The sequence below is a fragment of the Dermacentor silvarum genome, chromosome 7, assembly GCF_013339745.2.
Source record: "Dermacentor silvarum isolate Dsil-2018 chromosome 7, BIME_Dsil_1.4, whole genome shotgun sequence".
Lineage (NCBI taxonomy): Eukaryota > Metazoa > Arthropoda > Arachnida > Ixodida > Ixodidae > Dermacentor > Dermacentor silvarum.
The window spans coordinates 28,305,244-28,324,801 of record NC_051160.1 but is presented as its reverse complement, the minus strand read 5'-3'; the positions used below and the strand labels follow the sequence as shown (position 1 = coordinate 28,324,801).

The 19,558-nt window shown below is 49.3% G+C and overlaps 1 protein-coding gene across 3 annotated transcripts in view; it reads left to right on the top strand.

Annotated features, from left to right (window-relative positions):
• LOC119457830 (homeobox protein Meis1) overlaps positions 1 to 19,558 on the top strand; it is a 343,572-nt gene that overhangs the window by 161,205 nt on the left and 162,809 nt on the right. The window lies entirely within an intron of this gene.

Below are 19,558 nucleotides of genomic sequence, written 5' to 3'. Positions count from 1 at the left end.
TATCATGTCACTGGTAACCCAAAGCGTGACTTGTTTGACGAATCTGCCCGCTCGCGGAGGCAGAAAGTGACAACAGTTAGGGACGGAGCAGCTCTGTCGCGCTCAAGCAAAGATCAATCTTGAGCATTGCTTCTGTAAGCCTTCGTTCAATCGTATTACTGGTGTAAAACTGGCTTTATGTGGCGCTATTTCGAATAAATGAACGTATGACTCGGGTCGAGATACAAACCCAGGTTGCAAAGGGTGCATGACATTGAGCTGCTTAGCGGAGTCGTTGACTCGTGGCGGCGGAGTCTGGTTCTCGAACGTTTGTCTTGCTCGGAGCCTGCGTGGTAGAGATGGACTTTGGGGGTCACGTGCTTTTGTACTACCGTTCGTAGGTTTGTTTGCTTGTTTGTTTTCCTCCAAATATATGGGCCTAAATTATACGAGCCTAAAGCCTTTCCTTGACGTCTTCTTCCTCTCCGGTATTTTAATTTACGACCTCGGGAAGTGACGACGAATGATGGCCTGCGGAACAGACCACCGCCTTCGGGGTGAGGAGGAGGAGGAGGAGGAGGAGAGAGAGAGAGTGAGAGGCTTGGCGGAAGGTGGGAACTGTAGCTATGAGCAGGCAAGGGGGAGCGCGATGACGGATACGATGAAGTACGCGACAAGCGCGACTTGTAGTTCACTCTTCATCGTTTTGCGTCGCTCGCTTGCGAGCCGGCACCGCTCTATCAGTGTCTTGTCACGTGTAAAGGGGCGGCGGCGACGGCCCCGTGAAATCTTTCTTTCGACCGCCGTCGGCTGTCGTGAGTGACGAACGAACGCGCGAACTCTTCGTCAACGTCGTTGTCGTGCGACTCGTGCGACCTCTGCACTGTCGCGCGCGACTGCTGAGGCCTGTAGTTAACCGAGACGGTCGAGTCGGTGCGACGGGAGCTATCCAGGTTGTCAAAAGTTTAGCTTTCTTTTCGCTTTAACGCTTCTTGTTTGTTTATGGTTCAAAGGACCAGCCAACACTACCGTCGGAAGACACGGCTTATACATTAAACAGAAGCGTTGAGAAGATTCAGTTAAAATGTCTCCCAATTTAAACGCCATTCTGTTCTTTTTGTCCTGAGCATAAACCGGTTACCGTGGAAATCGGCAAGAAAGCAAAGCTAGTTGGAATGACTTGGTGTTTGTCATTCCTGTACGAGAGTACCTGGCTTCATCCCGCCTGAATCTGGCTCCCGCACAACATGTTCGACGTTACCGTGAAGTGAATTTGAGTTCTACTCGTTTTATGTTCCGAGAGATTCGCACGACGTGCCTCTGTTGTACGCTGCTATCTATAGGACACCGCAGTCAAATATCGGATTAGCAGTTGCTGCTGAAAAGGGAGTAGCCAGCACTAATTTTGTTCTTAGAGTGGTCGTCAGAATGAGGGGAGCTTCTTCGGCGCCACCATCTCCCCTTTCTAAAACAAGTAACAAAGAAGAAGAAGGAAAAAAAAAAAAAGCTAAATTGACTCTGAGTCCTTTTTGAGTGCTTTTTCGTTCGAGTTATGTCCTGTTCGTTCCGGAGAGACCCCTATACGCCACGCCTCCTCGAAACAAGAGCGACGCGCATCGGTGACCAAGACCAACACACGCTATTATAGAAACGTCCATTTCTCAACCGTACACGCGTGCCTTCCGCGCTCTGCGGACAAAATATAATGACCGCTGTCCACGCAGATCCGCCTTTGCAGTTTTTTCCCCATTTTTAACTTCTCGTTTTGCACGGCTCCACCGTTTCGTGTCGCATTGCTGTTGACCGTGTCTTTAAAGCCGGTGGCGCGTGTGTTTTTCGGTGAGTGCTCCCAGTATATCGGTCTCTAAACGAGCTCTTGTTGTCCAACCGCCTCACCCCCCCCCCCCCTCCCCCCGCCCCTCGGGGGCTCCGCTCTAAGCGCTCACCGCGGATCTTAATTCGTTTTGCTTGGCGGGCTAAAAGAGAAAGGTTCCCAAAAATTACATGAGACGGAGAGCGCAATTTAAACGTCTTTCTTGTGTACGAGCGTATACAGTCGTGCTCAAACAACTTACCCGAAGATTATTTTTATTTTTGCGCTCTTGGTTAAAGAGAGAGTTCTGCTGTCGTTGGTTATAAAGAAAACAAGTGGTGGGGGCGGAGGCGACCTTAATCGTCGTATCATAATTGTATGAGCGGTTTAACGGCAGGGGTGAAGAAAGACTTGATTTGATAGGACAGACGCTGTTACACCAACTGGCCCAGCAAAGTACTATAACGAAGTTAATGTTCATGTTGTGTCGTATACGGAAGTTGTAGTGACTATATTCGCTCATCGTGGTTGCCGAAATTTCGTAATGACGAATTAAGCTTCAGGACAGCTAACCTCAACCACAATTGATTCTAATTGGAGCCAGGAAAGGACGCAGATTAGACAAATCCCCTCATACTGCTGATCACTGCCGCCATGCTGGTATGAGCCTCCATAACGGTGGTGGCTTAGGCAGACACTTGCGCCAGTATTTTTTCGATATAAAACTGCTGTTCGAAGCTCCAACCGTCCAGTTCGTGCCGCTCATATGCCCCGCGGTGCAACGCAGTTCGTTTCTGCAATACCCGCAAAGTGGAATTCCACCGCGCGTTACCAAACCGATGAAACTTACAACGACAGAAAGAAAAAAAGAAAAAAAAAACAGAATGACCAAGTGAAAGTGATACAGCCCGCAGGATGACACTGTTCAATTATAACCAAGGCACAGAAGAAGAGAGAAAAAAAAAAAAAAGCTTCGCCTGTACACAGGCGTGGAATGCATCGTACAATAGCCCGAGGACGACGTCCCGCGGCGTGCGTCACCATCAGCCATTTTTTTTTAATCAACCCCCCGCTGAGTTTGTTTTTCGTTCGGCTCGAAATTCACAAATTCACATGTGCGTGGCGTGGCCGAGGCATTGCAGGTGCGTCATTTCTCGTTATTGTGACTGCGGCGTTTAGGACTTTTAAATCATGTCGAAAAAATGTCGAGCAATATGCGGACTCACACTGTCCATGGGCCTTTTTTGCTTCCTCGTCTTTTATTTATAATTGTTTAATTTATATTGCCGCAACAATATTTAGTTTTGATGAAACCTTCCTATCTGCGGCTGATTGCGGATGTTTCGGAGGGACGCGCGGCGTTTGACTGACGTTTGTCCCGTTTGTCCTTGCGGTCGCTCAGAAATTCCAATTTGCGGTCCCTCGATTAGGAAGGCCACCTGGCTGTGCTGTGGCGAACGAACCGCTTGCGCTAGGCCTATTTCTTAAATTAAATTTCAGACGCACGAGCGTATTTGATGTCGCTAGAAATTGGCCGTTTGGGATGTGCTTCCTTATCGCCCGCATTCGCTGGAACTGGAAAAATGAAAAAAAAAAAAAATGCGTCGTTTGCCGATGTGGCTAGCGAAACGAGTATAAACATGGCGTGTAACTCCCGAAGGCTCCTTCACATTCAGCTGTGCTGATAAAACCGGCTCAGCGCACATGCCCATAACGGTCTTTTTAGGAGCTCCAGATATCTGTCTCTACGCTGGACTTTTGAAAATCCTTGGAGTTGTAAGCCAGTGACTTTCGAGATTGCTTGCAGCGCCTTCAAATTTAGGTGTGCTGAAGAAACCGTCCACAGCGCATGCGCAGAGCGGTCTGTTTAGGAACTCGAGATATCTATACGCTGGACGAAATGCCTTGGAGTTGTAAGCCAGTGAATTCCGAAATTCCTTGCAGGGCGAATAGATAGTTTTGGCTTGTCCCTATACACATTATACAATATGCGGAATACAGGAGACGTGCACGCATATGCCGCAACACTTGTGGCGCCATCTTTTGGCGTTCAGTTCTACCAGAGCCGCGCAAAACTGTTGTGAGACTGACGGGCTCTGTCATACTCAGCTGCTGGCTAAAGAGGCTTCGGCGGAAACATAGTCATCAACCTATAGTGACTCTTTTCTGAATCTAACTGCTTATGAAAACACATAAACGCCTCTGACGCTTTGTCGTTGAAAAAAGTGTTACGAGATGACGATACGAGCGCCGTCACAGCATTGCACGTCTTCTTGTAGTTCGGTATTCCGTAAACTGGGACACGTATTATAGACAGACTAACACTCTGTCCTCGTCCGTATGGCGTACCGCAGTTTACGGGATGTCGGGTAGAGAATTTTAGCTCGTACATAGACGTGTTACCCTTCACGGAATGCCGTGCTACCGGACACTTGGATGGCAGGAATAATACCGGTAGCGACATCTCGTGACACTTTGTCCAACCACAACGCTCTATAAACGCTCTTATGTTACAGCGCTCTTATGTAACACGCGTGCTCTCGTGGAAAGAACATCAAGAGGGCATGGATGTTAACGATTATGTCTCCGCCGTCGCTTTCTCTGACAGTATGCTCATAGAGAGTTCCAGATTGTGGGTACCGGAATACCGATTTGCAGTTTTGCGGTATACCGGAGACGTGCACACGGCAGCAGAAGCAAGCGCCGACTTCAAGATGATTTTGACGACGTCGGGCTCTCTGACGTGCTTCCGAAACTCGCTGCACACAATGTTTCTTTCCTTTTCTTCGTTCCACCGCCTTCGGAATGCGGTCGTCGCAGCCGGGATTCGCACCCGTGACCTCGTGATCAGCACCAAAATGCCACAGCCACTGGGCCTAGCTACAGTGGCGGCGGCTTATTGCCGTCACTGGCCTCACGCTCTTGAGAGAAACAACTGCAACGTTTCTTTTATTTCATTTTTATTTTTGCCCTTTAGTTGCTGTTTTCTGTGTACTCCCCTCCCCCCCTCCCTCCTCTCTCCTTTACTATCTGACGCACTTATTTCTCCGCATCACGCTTTATTTCGTGCGCCCGTGTCGTGACTCGGCTTCGGGGTCTAACGAAGAGCACGCGGCAGGCAGCAGCCGTAGCCGTATATAGAGTCATAAATAGATCGCCCGAGAGCGCGTTTCTGTCGTGATTTGTTGTGGCCAGCTGTTTCGCGGTGAGCACAGGGCGTTGGGAGGCTCTCTCCGCGTATGACTTCGTGCACGACCCGGGGCCCGGTAAAGAGAAGCAGGACGAGTACCGTATGAGCCCGCGTGTAAGCCTGCCTTGGAAACGGAACTCTCTTGTGAATTACTGATTTCAGCGTTTTCTGTAAATTACGCTTCTGCAACAGCGAATACGAGTCTTAGGGTGAGGCTCAGTAGGCCAGAAAAGACGCAGGAACGAAAGACTGGTGGCGGGTGCCGCTTCGAAGTTCTTGCACCAGATCGCCGTGACGTCACGGATTTTTGACATTTATTCGGGAATGGTTAGTTGCTCGACGTCAAGGCAGGACTACGTCGCATTTGAAAGGATCAAAACAAGACCCAACCCAGCTGTTATAGCAGGTTTGGGGAATTGTCCTCGGCAAAACGACCCCTGTACGAGAGAACTATATACATCTATATATAGATACAAATATATCTGCGACTCGGCACTTGCATACCGGCGCTGAGGTTGGAGCTCAAAATTCGAAATAGAAAAGTTTGGTTTTCATTTTCTCTAGTAATAGTCAAAACTTTAAGCCAAATGAGCGAGAAAAATACTGTTTGGAGGGAATAGTTTACTAGTTCAAATTGATTTAGTGTTGCGTTTAATGTTCGTTTCACACAGGTCGAACCTGCCTCAATTCACCGCATTTTTTTTTTTTGCAATGACCGAATGAATGGGGAGAGTCAATCGATCAGTCAATCGATGTTCGGCGGCTGAATTGTTTTTCACGTGTCCATTATGCGTCCGCACTCTAAAGCATATTAATGAGTGCTGTGGGGTGTTGATAATATAATTAATAGAGGTAAAGACTAGACAATGCACACTAATTATGTTATTCGTACAGCTGTCTTGTGTGATGTTGGAAAGCTCAATCCACAGTTCGTTCTTTGGGGGCTTATACGCCATCAAATATGGTATGCACCGTGGTGTCGCTGTATTTGGACACTAATGTAACGTTACCGAGCCTTTGGGTTGAATGAGGGAGGGGGGGGGGGGGGGGCACGGAGCAAAGATGACAGCTCAAGGCTTGCACGGTGCTAAAACATCGCTTGCGTGTGCTTGGAACAAAAAAAAAAAAAATAACTTTCGCACAAATGAGCCAGAGAGAAGACGACGACGATGGCTGGTTACTTGATCACGTTCGGTTAATGAGAGAGCCTCGTTAAGGAACCGTACGAGCAGAACATTGCGTCATGAAAATAAGAAAATTGTCATGTGTTGTTGCCGGAATGGAAGGCGCGTGATCACTTGGTTTCGCGTGGTTCGCTACAGGGGCCACTGTTACACTGGGGCACCGAAAATAACCTGCATTATTAAACTATATTTCTGATCGTAAACTACATTATTATTAGTAAACTACATAGCAATACGGCCTGTAGCTAACCGTGGATGGGGTTTCGGTAAGGCCAGAAAAGACACAACATACCAGACGCTGGAGGCGCCGCCGCCTTTACGATCCCACACCGTCATGTATTTCGACGGCGACTAGAGAGAACTAGTTAACTGTTTATCGGTGAAGCAGGACCACGTTACGTCTTTAAGGAGCCAGAGGGTCAACCTATAGCAAGTTTAGAAAACTTACGCAGCGTCATAAAGGCCCAAGTACTACGAGAAGATGCATTGAAATCGGTGATGTGGACCCATTAGTGATTGAAATCAATAAGTATAAGAAATTACCTGATCCTGCACTCCCAAGCAAAATTGTAATTTACGATGCGGTTAATCCTACAACAGTAAAACCTTGATTTCAACGAATTCTTTGTAGGAAACATGTTTCAGCTTAAGCCCTGTGGTATAGGTGGTTTAATGCCTAACGAACGGCACGATGAAAGGCTCCCTTCTGAGACGGCATTCCCAGACCTGTGCTTGATTTGGATGAGTTTTCAGTTTTTCGCCATAGTTAGAGCTATTTAAAAAAATGGCGATAGGTCTTTCCTCGCTTTCGCCTACATATAGCATCGCACCAGATGGCACCGTGCTTTGGCGACATCACACATTGTCAGCCTGCCCGCACTATAGTTTCTGATTACCCTCTAAAGCCAAAGAATGGCGTTTGTCAGCCGATGTTAGCGTTTGAGCGGGCTTTTCGTCGGCACGCCTCACACTTGGCCATCATTTCGGCCATCATCAACGCCTGCAGCCGTTTGCAGCCAATACAATCCCGACGAGAAGAACGTCCCAAAGTGTGATCTGTGGCCACACACAAGCTCGCCGTATTTCCACTTCGGCCCAGCGGGCTTTCTCTTCTGTCTTCTTACTTCCCGTTTTGTTTTTCTTCACTCTCCAGAGGTCTCTGGCAGCGCTGCCGCTTTTTGCTCTTGTCACAGACCGGTGCGATGCTCCCTGAAGCCGCCCGCCTCCCGCTTTCGCTCGGGGGCCTCGGGTGCGCGGTAATAACATCTCGGACTGGCGGGTGTTACAACGCGCAATGAAGATTAATGGACCGACCGGGCAGCCGCGCGCTAACCCGCGAGAGAGACGGGCAAAAAAGAGAGAGAAAGCTTACAACAAGCACCCCCGCCTTACCCCTCCCTCGAATACTTCCACCTCCGCCACAGCCTCTTTCGCCCCGTTGAAGGAGGAGGCGTACGACGACTCGAGAGACGACTGAAAACGGCGGGCTTTCTCTCGTAGGCGAGAGTGTTAGGAAGCGCCCCCTTTCGACGGTAGCGGCAGGCGAGACAGCTCGTCTTTTCGTCGCAGAGGCCAGGCAGAGGCCTCGCCCCCCTCCCCCTCCTGAGAACCAGCGCCACCTCTCGCTTGAGGGAGGAGGTACGCGAGTCGAGCCAAGGTCTGCGTGCGTTTCGCCTGGCTTAAAACCGTGCACCGTTCGTTGTGTGAGCGTTGAAAGCCCCGGAATGTGTTATCACCCTGGGAGTATTTCCATGGCAAAAACAGAACCGCAGAGGCTTTTTTGTATTCCTTAGGAGAACACCGTCGTAAGACAGAAAATCGGGTCGTATGTTCGCGTGTAGGTTTGTAGGCCCGGGAAGCGGACGAAAACTGTTTCGTCCTAGTTTTAAACGCCAATACATATCGAAGATCAAGTCTTTCATGAACAGCGCACATATGCTAAAGCCGTTGTGTCAACACGAATGATTTTGGGCGCTGGAATTGATCTACTGTACCTCGTTGTATTATCGTTTACCAAAACTCGGCTGAGAGAAGTAGTTCGTCGACGAAGCAAAATCTGTCTATTTTGTGGGCATTCTGCATTTATGACATTGATTACTGCTGCAGCAGCATTACGTTTATTATAGTTAGCAGTTGTTGGGCTAACCCTAGTGGTGTTCAAGCGAACACGAATGTTACGGATCGCTTCTGCAAACGCTTATGCCGTCACATGACGGGCTGGTAGGTCGTACGAAAAGATGCTTGCCATCGGAGCTGCTAAACGCTGCAATTATTCGGCGCTGTGGAGTCTGAGAAGGCTCCACAGTGAGTCTGTGCGTATCTTTTTTTATGATTTCATGGGCATGCTATACTCTGATGTCATTGTCAGTGTTAGTGAGTAGGCATTTCAAACGGCAACCGGCCGGCCGTAGAAGTGCTGTCAAGGATCGACACTATACAGGCATTTCTGTCATCTTGACTCCTGATGCCACCGCGTGCAGCTGCACCGTATTACTCCGCCGCTGCGTATGGCCGTCTGGAATAGGGCTAAAGAAGTCCTAAAGAAGAAAGTCAGTCGTGACGAAACGGAAGGAAGGAAGGAAGGAAGGAAGGTAGGAAGAGGTGGTCTTCGAGGCAGAGGCGACATGCGGGGATCAGGGCAGGCGAGGACGAGGCTAAAGCTTATGGAAGGTGGGGGGAGAGCGGTAGGTAGCTGTGGCCCCTGCCGGCGTTGGTGCTGCTGCCGCTCTATTTTGCTGTCGCGGCTAGGCGCCGTGAATCTTCGTTAGTCAAGCAGTGAGGCTTGCGTTGGGCCGAATCCCGGATCGCCGTTGTGGTCCCACAGCCACCATCCTTGGCGGCGGTCTTTCCTTCTTTTTCTTTTTTTGTCGCTTCCGGATCGCCTTACCGCGTCTTACCCCTCTTCACCTCTCATCTATGATTCCTGGTCGCATTTCTCCTTCTCTGTATCCGCTTCGGTCCGCGTTTATGTATTCCTTTAGCCGATTTTGTTTACTTGTTTATCTATCTCCCGTGCTTGCTGCGAAAACGCTGTCGCCTTGTGTGATTCGGCTGGCACCCGGATACGGCGGTTCTGCTGAAAAGCGCTGGCTAAAGAAAGAGAAACGTGGACGTTAATCTAGATTAATGCATTGCACTTGTGGACTAGACTGATCCCACCGGGTTCAGAGCGCCTGTGCACTTATGCTATTCGGGTGTAGTCCCCGGCGCCTCGCGGTTGGGCTTGGGCTCCAGGCAGGCTTTGAAGAAGTTGGCATGGGTGATGTCAGTGCTGATTTTATTTGCGAGATGTTTCGAGCCGTGTTGGGGAGAAGTGAGCCTCCTGAACTATGCTGATATTGTGGAATCTATTTTTATGCCCACTTCCCTGCCTCTTTATCGCCTGGAGAACGGCTTTGTCGGGGTTGAAACATGTAATAATATCAGCAAAAAATAAGAAGAAAGTTCTCCGAAACACGAGCCTTTCTTAAGGTTTCACGAGGTAATTCAAACGTACGGAAGTTACCGACGAGAATAGTATAAGTATGCACTGTCCGTTAGGTAAGTTTTATGACTTGTGTTTGAAAAACTGTCCGCTCACTACCTTAGCCAGTGAAACGCTTCGACGCTTTAAAACCCTTGAGTGCTCTATAAGAGCGACGTTCCTCACATTCCGAGTGATTACAATGTTTAGAGTTGAGGTTCGGGCTCGATAATATCGGCTAAACAACGCCAGACAACGTTTGACCGACCCGTTAGCGCTCGTTTCCTCCGCCGCTCACACCGTTTTCGGCAACGGCAGTTTCACAACGAAAGCCTGCGTCCTCGTCTCGCCATCTGTCGGCGGTGGCGTGAACTAGCCGCTCGGGGAGTCTGGTTGAGGCTAGCACAGTGGGGTGTGTGTGTTTGTGAGTTATGCACGAAGAATTGGGTTGGTCACGCGTGTGCAATCTGCGGCGCTATCCATTTGCTATCATTTGAATAGGGAACACATCGCGTGCAGCTTGCATGTAGCCGATGCATCGGGCGTCACGCTGTTTGATGTTCTCGCTCTTGACGCGCCTTTTGATGCAGAAAGCCTTTCCGCTTCTTGATTACTATAGCTGAAACCGCTGCGCTCGTGTCAATACTATTTGGCTGTCTTCTGGTAACCCACTCGCCCATTATCGAAAGACTGATTACGGGCTTTCTTTTTGATAAACAGGGGACAACATTGGGAAGCGCACGATTGATGCCTCTACTCGCTTCGTGATCGCTTCTTGTGCGGAGCTGCATGTGTGTGCCATTGTTCAAGCGTTTTTTGTACACTGAAATCAATCTGTTGTGCACCGAGATCCACTTGATTTGATTGATTGACTTATTTATTTATTGACTGACTTAATCATTATGGATTGGAAATGGCAACAACGCAGGATGTGTCACCGCCTTCTCCTCAACGTTAAATTGTTAAATAAAGTTAGCTTGAACTCTGTTGTGCACTAAGGCCAAGTTGTCTGCGCGTGTGTGTGTTTAGAAGTGTTCGATGTTGAACTTGTTCTTGAGTGCCGAGGTCCAGGCGTTTCCGTTATAATACTAAACTGGCCCGCAAACCGCTTTCGTGATTCTTAGCTTCTGTCATTCCTTACAAACAACCCCATTTGTACAACTCCATGAACTCGGAAGGATTCGCGTGCAGTATCGGCGATGTCGTGAGGGACGTAATTTGTTGCGCCAAGGCCACGTTAAGTTTTGGGAGAAACGAAAGGACGGTTGCGGCTTAGCACGCACGGATGTTATATGGGAATACAGTATAGCACCCGGATATAATGAATCCAGGTAATGCGAATCACTCTCTGTATCGAACACGAGAAAGTTACTGACTGATGCTCACGTAAAATAACTTCCCTTATATGAGGAACTAGACATTGGATATATCGAACTCTAGGCGCCCGCTGCCACCGCAGTAAAGCCTTAAAGGAAGTGGTCTGGAGCAGGTCTGCACAATGTCGCGCATCAAGAACGACATTCCTTGTGGCGCTGATAAGCAGTTCGAAGCGCACGCAAAAGTTACTGCTCCTATAAGCGTAGTTTCGTCTGCACTAAACTGATTTTTTTCCTTGCCTATTTTCTACTGTGGAGATGGTAAATCCGTAATATAACAAACGCATCACAATTATCCGTTTAAGTTCGCGAAAGGCTAGTTTGGGCATATCGAAATACCTGATAAATCGAACAAATTTTAGCGCATAAGCCTGTTAGTTAGCATAAGCCTGTGAGTTCGACTCTATATACGAAGGGCGGATGAGACCCAGAATATCAGGGCGATAGTGCGTGCATGCGAACAAGCCAGCAAGCGAGCTATGGGTTCCAGACGCAGGGAGGCCACGGCCGGGAAGAAGGACGGTAAGGGGGGTGGGGAGGGGGGGAGGCACTGTCAAGGCAGAATGGGCTGAGTTTTCGGGGTTGGTGGGCGCACGGCTCGGGCATCTCTTGGTCCTCGCGCGCGTGCGGGCGCTCTCCGCGAGCTCTCGCCTCGGCGGCGGGTCGCAGTCACTGGGGCCTACTTTATCTTGATAAATGATCGCTCTTTCATGCAGGGCCCTCTTTTCTCTCACACCCGAGCGCTGTCTCTTTATCTGTGTTTTTATATCTATTCCTATCCCGGCGGGATCGTCGTCCCTCCTCGCCACGTATTCTCTGATCCTGGTGTCTTCGTCTGTCGCATACAGTATATACGGGCGCTTTCGGGGCCGTCCGCCCTTGCAGCAGAAGACGCGGGGCGAAGAACAGACGACGCAAGAAATTTGGTCGTCTGCTCTTTATACCCGGTGTGCCTTCTTCTGCTTGTTCCTCGCCGCTTAACGTTGTTGTTTTCCCTTGCAGTCAGACGACTCAGTAAAAGAACAGACGAGGCAAAAAAAATTTTGTCGCCTGCTTCTTATACCCGGAGGGCCTTCTTGTGCTTGTTCCTCGCCGCTTATTAACGTCGCTTTTTTGCCCATGCCGCAGACGACTCAGTAAAAGAGCAGACGACGCAAGAAATTTTGTCGTCTGTTCTCTATACCCGGGAAGCGTCTTATGCCTTTTTTTTTCTTTTTTTTTTAAGACGCTGCTTTACGTTGCGTTCTCCCGGGCAGAGGACGCCAAAAAATTCGTCGTCTGTTCTTTATACCCGAAGGCCTGCTTCTGCTATCTTTTTGCCCGCTGCTTATCGTTGCTTTATCCTTATATTTCGTCCTCTCCTTCCCTTAGTACCCTGCATATAGACGCACACGAGCGCGCTCTGGTGTTAGGCGATAGAGCGTGGTTGAAAGAAGAGACAGAGGGGGCAAAAAAAAAAAAAATTAAGAGGTGGAGAGGGTGGTAGGTTGGGCATAAAGAACCCCAGGTTCTCTATTTTCGCGCGCTGTCGGTTATAGCTTCGCGCGCCGCCGCGCGTTCGTGGGTGATATTCATTCCGCGCGTTCGCCATTCCCAGACCGACGGATTCTCCCTCCCCTCCTATCATGTGGTTCTTTACTGCAGTTCTTGGTATGGCTTGTTTTTTTTTCTTTTTTCTTGTCCTACGTTAAGATATATGCGAGTAGGCCATATTCACTCGGCTTTCCTGCGCGCTTTCTCTTTATCTATTTTTTATTTTCGTTTGTCTTTCTATCACGTGACACCAGCTTGATTCCCTTCTCACGTTGCTTCTCCCTAAATCGTCCACTTAATCGGACTACGTTCTCCTCGCTTATATAGCGAAGCAGCGTGAATGTTCGTTTTCGAGAAAGAACTTGGCTATAGTAAATTGAAATAAAGATCGGCGTTCAACTGTCACTAACGTATGGGGCAGAAACTTGGACGTTATCTGAGAAACGTGATAATAACTTAAGGATTTTTTTTTCAATCGTATTTCACACATTCAATCGTATTTCAAAGGTACAATTCTTCGTAGAGGTTCGCTGCGCATGCTACGCTATCTGAAAGTTAGGCTTCTTGCTCGCTTCACAATTCCGTTGCCGTTGGCCTTACAACTGCTTTCGAAAGTAGCCAGTTGGGAAATCGCCTTATAATCACTGACCTTATACCATTTGGGTGAAGTCCAAATGAAAGCTAGCTATTTGGAATCAGGCTGGAGGTGAATCGGGCTTCCAAAAGACTAAATATTTTGTTTTCTCTCTCTTGCCTGCATGCCCCACGAACGTAAACAAGACTCTTACCCCTTGCACACTTCAGCGCGTCCCGCTGCCTCGCAAGGCGACAGAAAGTCGGCGAAAACGTGGGGGAGGAAATCAGGAGCACGGTTCTTCTTTCCGCTTTCGTCCTATATTTTCTTTTCTTTTGTTATGTGCTTTATGTTTTCGCTTCTTAGACTGTTTGTGAGCGGTGGCGGAGGCCGACCGAGACTTGTTTTCAGTGAAAACATTCCTCCCATCGGAGGCAGCTAGCTCTGGTTCGGAATGCGCGCGCATGCGCCCGTCGGGTCTCCCTCGCGCAGAGGATCTCGGTAGTTTTGCGGAGCCTTCAAACGGGGGTTCTTCCGTGGCTTTGCGGTGGGAGGGCGAAGCAGCTGCGCCGTGAAAAGCGAGTAAAAAAAAAAACTATGCCTAATGAAACGACAGATGTGCTGACGCAGTGTCAATAGGACCGAGGAATGGGCCTCGTGGAGTTCAGCGGAGCCATGGTGACTTCGCGCGGGGGACGGCGATGCAGAACGTTTCTCGCTGGCAAGTCCTGTGGCTAGTGGTCATCGCCTTTGACGTATAGATAACAACGCTGGCGTAGTTGTTAGTCCAGCTGTAGTCCTTTGTACCGACAGCTGGTTATACCATAACTGTGATGTGGCAACTGCAGCTATGCTATTTGTTGTGTAGCTAGCAACGCTGTCTATCAACACTCGCAACATTGGCAACTGGTTATGCCTGGCCCAAATACGAAAAATAGCTTCAGAAGTCGTGACGTCACACTGAAGTGCCGACGTCTGGATTTCCGCGCTAAGTTAAAAAAATTTAAGTTTGAGCTTCATTTTCTCTTCTAATAACTTGACCTATTGCAGTGTAATTAACGACAGCAGAGATTTCTAAGAATACCTTATCAGTCTAAGATGATTTATTGTTTTGCTTTAGTGTATACGACAGCAGAGATTTCTAAGAATACCTTATCAGTCTAAGATGATTTATTGTTTTGCTTTAGTGTCCCTTTAAATGAAACTTATGGCACATGAATGTTTCTGAAATGCGCGAGGTGGAGGAAGATACGTGAAAGGGAAAAGAAACTCATCCAGCCGGCCTTATACGCGCTTGTCGGCTACGTACCTCTACGAATATTTTTTCGCTGTTTCTAATCAACTGACTCAGACCCGTTCACTCACTAACTCTCGCACACTGGACCAGACAAGACACACGAACGGAGCACACACACAGGCCACGCCGACTGCGTGACTCGGCCATGCGAGCTGCAGGGCTCTCCGGCAATTTGGCCGGGTTTCCGCCCGCTGCGCCGCCGTTCTCTGGTCGGTTCCACGCCCCGCCATTTTTCTTCGAGGTCAGATGCCCGCGGGGGGGGGGGGGGGGGGGGGGCGCCACGGTGAGAGCAATAGAGCATCTGAGACACAACCAGCGCCCTCTGACGGCACCTCGCTGCGACGGCGGCGTGTCCGCGCGGTACGTGTAGAGAGGCTAGTACATGCACACACAACCCGTCTCCTCCGAATGAGGTACGCACGCGAGACGTCCGCTGTAACTAACGAGCCTGGCTGTGCAGGGTTGAAAGTGGTGGGAGGAGTTGGCTTTCGCGAGAAGGGTTGTTAGTCCTATTACACGGGCGCTGTATTACGATTCGCACCGCTTGGCAAGAGTCCATTTCCAGTTGCCCTGTTGGTTGGTTGTAGAACTTGAGCAGCTTTGCGTGTGCATGTGGAGAACTTCGGTTTCACCTCTCTTATGACGTCACCCGGAGGTTTCGGCTAGACACCAGGGGAAGGAAGAGGTGCTTCCACGAAGCTTGTTGCCCGTAGTGTATAAACTTTATGAAAGACAGGCAGAGAAAGGAGGAAGGAAAGGCAGGGAGGTTAACCAGACTTTGTCCAGTTTGCTACCCTACGCGCGAGGAGGCGGATGGGGGTAGGAAAGAAAGAGGGTGAGAGAGAAGACACGAGTCTTATCGCACTTTCACATGCAGTAAGGCAGGTGCAGCATATATAACGTCGACACTCAAGTATGTCGCCTTCAGGTACTGCAGAAGAGCTCGAATGGCTTTCTGGGCTGATGGGCTGTGAGATAAACCTTGTGAAAACTTTGTATAAACCTTATGAAACCAATGTCAGAAAATCTATGGGCGGTCTGTAGACTGCCTGTAGACTGCTTGACCGTGTTATAGGTTTGTTCCTTTGTAACCCTGCAGTCTGTGGGCTGGCTGTATAACTACTGCAGATACACTGGTTTAGGAGGAGGGACGCCGCATTTTTGGGAGTACGTAACAGGAGCATCCGCGAACAGCGTCGCATCGACGCTTCCGACGTAATCCCCCCCCCCCCCCCCCCCCCGTCTCCGTTTCCATGTCCAAACGGCGTCGACGCGAGTGCACTAAACAGAGTGACGCGTCAGCACAAAGTGTCGCGTCGACGTCGCACGCGTGCTCCAGCTTGCCATGCCATGCAAGGCTGGCCTTTATGTACGCCCCCTCCGGGCATCCGTCATTATCCATTTTCGTCGACGCCATCCCACCTCCTCTTCTCATTCTCTCAGCTACACGTTCTCCCCTCCCCTTCTGGGTGTCTTCTTGCTCCGGGCCCCACGACGGACAGCTGATTCTCATCAAGGCGGCGTTCCGTCAGCTCTCTTTCGACTCTTGCCTCGGTCGTCATGTGTCGTCGTCGTAGTAGTCATCGTGCTCTCTGTCTTCCTCCCCTCTCGCCCTGACTTCGGTGTCCCGAGATATCGTCGCCGCTATACTTTCCTTTCGCTGGGGTCGTCGCCGTCGTGTTTGCCTGGATGTTGAGTCCGCCCCGCCGCGCGGTCGCTTCGCGCTCGTACGTCCCCGTGGTATAAAGTGTCGCGCGAGGAGTGAACGGCCTCTCTCCTTCTCGGTATAGAAAGGGAAAGTAGGAATAGCGCGTGGCGGGCGCGAAGAACACTACCTTCTTGGCTTCCTGGCATATGCGGGTGCGAGCAATTTGCCTTGATGACTTGCCAGAAAGGGCTAAGTTTATACTATTGTAAGCAGAGCGCGAACACAGTGAGGAGGAAACACAGGGACGAGATTCATCAGCGCTCGTCTCGCCTCGTTCGTTAATACTCCTAGCTAAGTTTGTGATGCTTACGATGGATGACTTCCAACTTGCCCGCTTCATCCTCCTGCTAACTTTACGTTGGGCACGACGCAAACAACGGTAACATCACTTGCGAGAAAGCCTATCTGCACAAACACACAGGCATGCTAGCACGAGCTAAGTGCCTTTTTATTTTTAGTGATGGGAATGCGTGTTCTCTAGCAGTGCAAGCAGGAGGCATAATGTACGCACAACGTCAGGACAATTTTAGACGTATATTGGCACATGTCGGCCCTATATTTGTCTCGTATACCAGCGCTATTATGGCACACGCCGGCGTTACATCGGCTGCGATTCCTGAGTACTTCAGTTCGTGGCTGGCTCACATGATAGTCTCCGATGATGCCGTATTACAAAAGGACGAATGTGACCGTTCTCAAATCCAATTCACTTCTGCTTGCACGAGCGATACGGTATTCTGCGGGATTCACAGACTATCGTTGGAACGTTGGCGCGAATCGGTAAAACTGTTGTTGGTAAAGTTACCAACTTTACCAGCCGAGTTGTTCTAGGTGTTCTTAAACTATAGGCAAACGTTAAACGCTTGATGCCTGTCGAGGTCATAGAACCTGGATACATGGTACAGCCTGCAGCGGTAGTGGGAATATGAACATGCGTGACGTAGACCTTATACGTAATAAATAACATAGAAGCGTATGCGCACACATAAGGATGAGGGACAAAGCCTACAGAATGAGAGAATCATTTCGGAAGGTATGCAGGCAGTGTATAGAAGGTACAGATCCTTGCATTCAGCGTTTCACCTTATATCCTCCCCCCTTGGGCTTTTGAGTACATGTGCTCGGAGCTTCGGGGAATCGTAGACCGATAGTCTCACGTCCGCGGTTTTACTTAACCGAGCAATGGGGATTTGGATTCGCCCAGCTAACGCAATGTCTCCATGCCCAAAGATGGGTACGCGCGCCGGGCTGCCGAAGCCGCGGTCGATCTATAAACGGGAAACGGGAGCTCCCATCTCGTGGCGTCTTGATTGGCACCGCGTATATAGGCTGTCTTCTTTTGTTGGCGTCATTGCGTTTCTTTTCTTGTGAACGACCCCCCTTTCCGTTCGTGTGGTCGTTCGCGCGGGCTCTTCTCTTAAACGAGCCAACGTGCCGCCTTCCAGACCTTCAGCTTAAAACGGTGCAACGTGGCGGGAGGGCTGTACGCAGCCCGTAGATCAGGAGCACTGTTGATTCGTATTGAACGTTCGGAGTACCGACACATTTTCAAAGCCTAGTAAGCGCTAAATCGCCCAAAATCATTTCACTATGATACTAACTTCTGCGAATGAATTTCGCGGTGCACGAGAGGTGGGTCCTCTGTGACGTCATCATATACACCGGGTCGGAGCTCCGTTCCTGCAAATCGCTGCGGCTGCCACGTGAATGACGTCATGAACAACGTCATCGTGCCTAGCCTTACCGCTACGCAACGGCATTGAATGTCTCGTTCTATGCGTCGTGACATCGCGATAATGTGAATGACGGGCAGGAGCGGCACCTTGAAAACTAAAGTATCCAATTAGAGTACTATCTCGTATTTCTCAATCTTCGTACTTGTTGAGTAGGATTCTTTTAACGGAGCTTACGGTAGAGTTTTTTACAAATTCCAAAATATGTGTCGGTACTCCTTTAGGATCGGTTATGGCTTACCGCTTAAAGCTAACGGATACAGAAGCCACTGCAAATGAAACTATACCACAAAAAGCGGGAGCCTCACGTGCGAAGCCAGCGTTTTCCCAATGTACGACCAATATTTCCTATATTTGACCAATAATGGCATTGCCTTTGTTCTACGAAAGAAGCCAAAAGGAAAACGAATTCGTTTGGCTTACATATAGTGTCTCGAGTATTCGACGGTATTTGCCGATTAAAACAGTTAACCTGACCTGCTAGATCACGTGCGTTGTTAGGCAGTGGAAATGTTAGTAATAGTCACACATTGGCAAGCCTCACAAGAACTTGCTGGAAGGGAAAATTAAAATTTAAGAAACGTCACTTTCACGCCACTGCGTGATTTCCTATAACAGGCGAAAAACTTTGGAGGACGCTTAAGCTTCGCATTTAATAGTGGAACGCGATAGGCATTCAAAGATCCCTGGCTGCTTATAAGGCTTTTTTCTCGTACGTTCAAATTACAATCCGACGCTATCACCCCTGTAGGTTGTGGTTAAGTCGTACTTTACGATTTTTCTGACGGATTTTACTTCGAGAAATTCAACTTTTGATCACTAACGCCTTGCGCCACGCGAAGCGCCCGCCCGGTCGGGGTGGTTCGGGATGATTATTTCCGCCAACGACGCCGGATTTTCTGCGACACGGGACCCTTAACGCTATCGCGTTAAAATTTGAGACTTCCGCTTTCACGCCACTGCACGGTTTCACGCCGCTGCAAAAAAAAAATTACAAATAATAATAATAGTACCGTTAAACGGACGTCATAGCTGCAGGAACTACTTTCCCGAGCGTTCGCGCGCGGAATCGCGGAGGTTGTCGGGAGGGGGGCATTTCGCGCGTTCTCTCTCTCTCTGTGCGCGTGGCATGTCTCGTCTTCGGGCCTGGTATTTGGCCGGCGCAAATATTGGTCGTCATTCGGCAAAGAGGCCCCGGGCGCCTCGTTCCCGTCGGTGGCACGAGGAAGAAGATGAAGCAAATAAGAAGAAAGTGTTATTAATGTTGACTCTTTCCCGGAAGCCACTTTCCGCGTCTCGCACGTGGCCGTTTGACGTGTTGCGTTTGTTGCAACCGCAGTCGAGAGCGAAAGGCAGAGAGAGAGAGAGAGAGAGAGAGGGATTGCGGTCGACGCGCCCTCTGGCTGTGTGGTCTTTGAAACCCGTCATCCGCGGCGCGAGCGTTCGACTGCTCAGTCTCAAGCTCGTTTCTTTGTTGTTCTTTTTTTCTTCTGTTTTGGGAGACAACATCTAAATATTTCTTTTTACCTGTCTATATATGCCTTATACAGAAATGCTTAGCGACATTCTGAAAAGATCCTCATGAAATTTTCATAGGTTTCAGAAAACACTCTTTCGAAAAGCTGTTGATATCTTTAGTCCTGAGTTCTGAAGGGTATGAGGACGTCGAAATCGTAATTTCACCTCGTCTTTGGTGTAAAACCGCTCT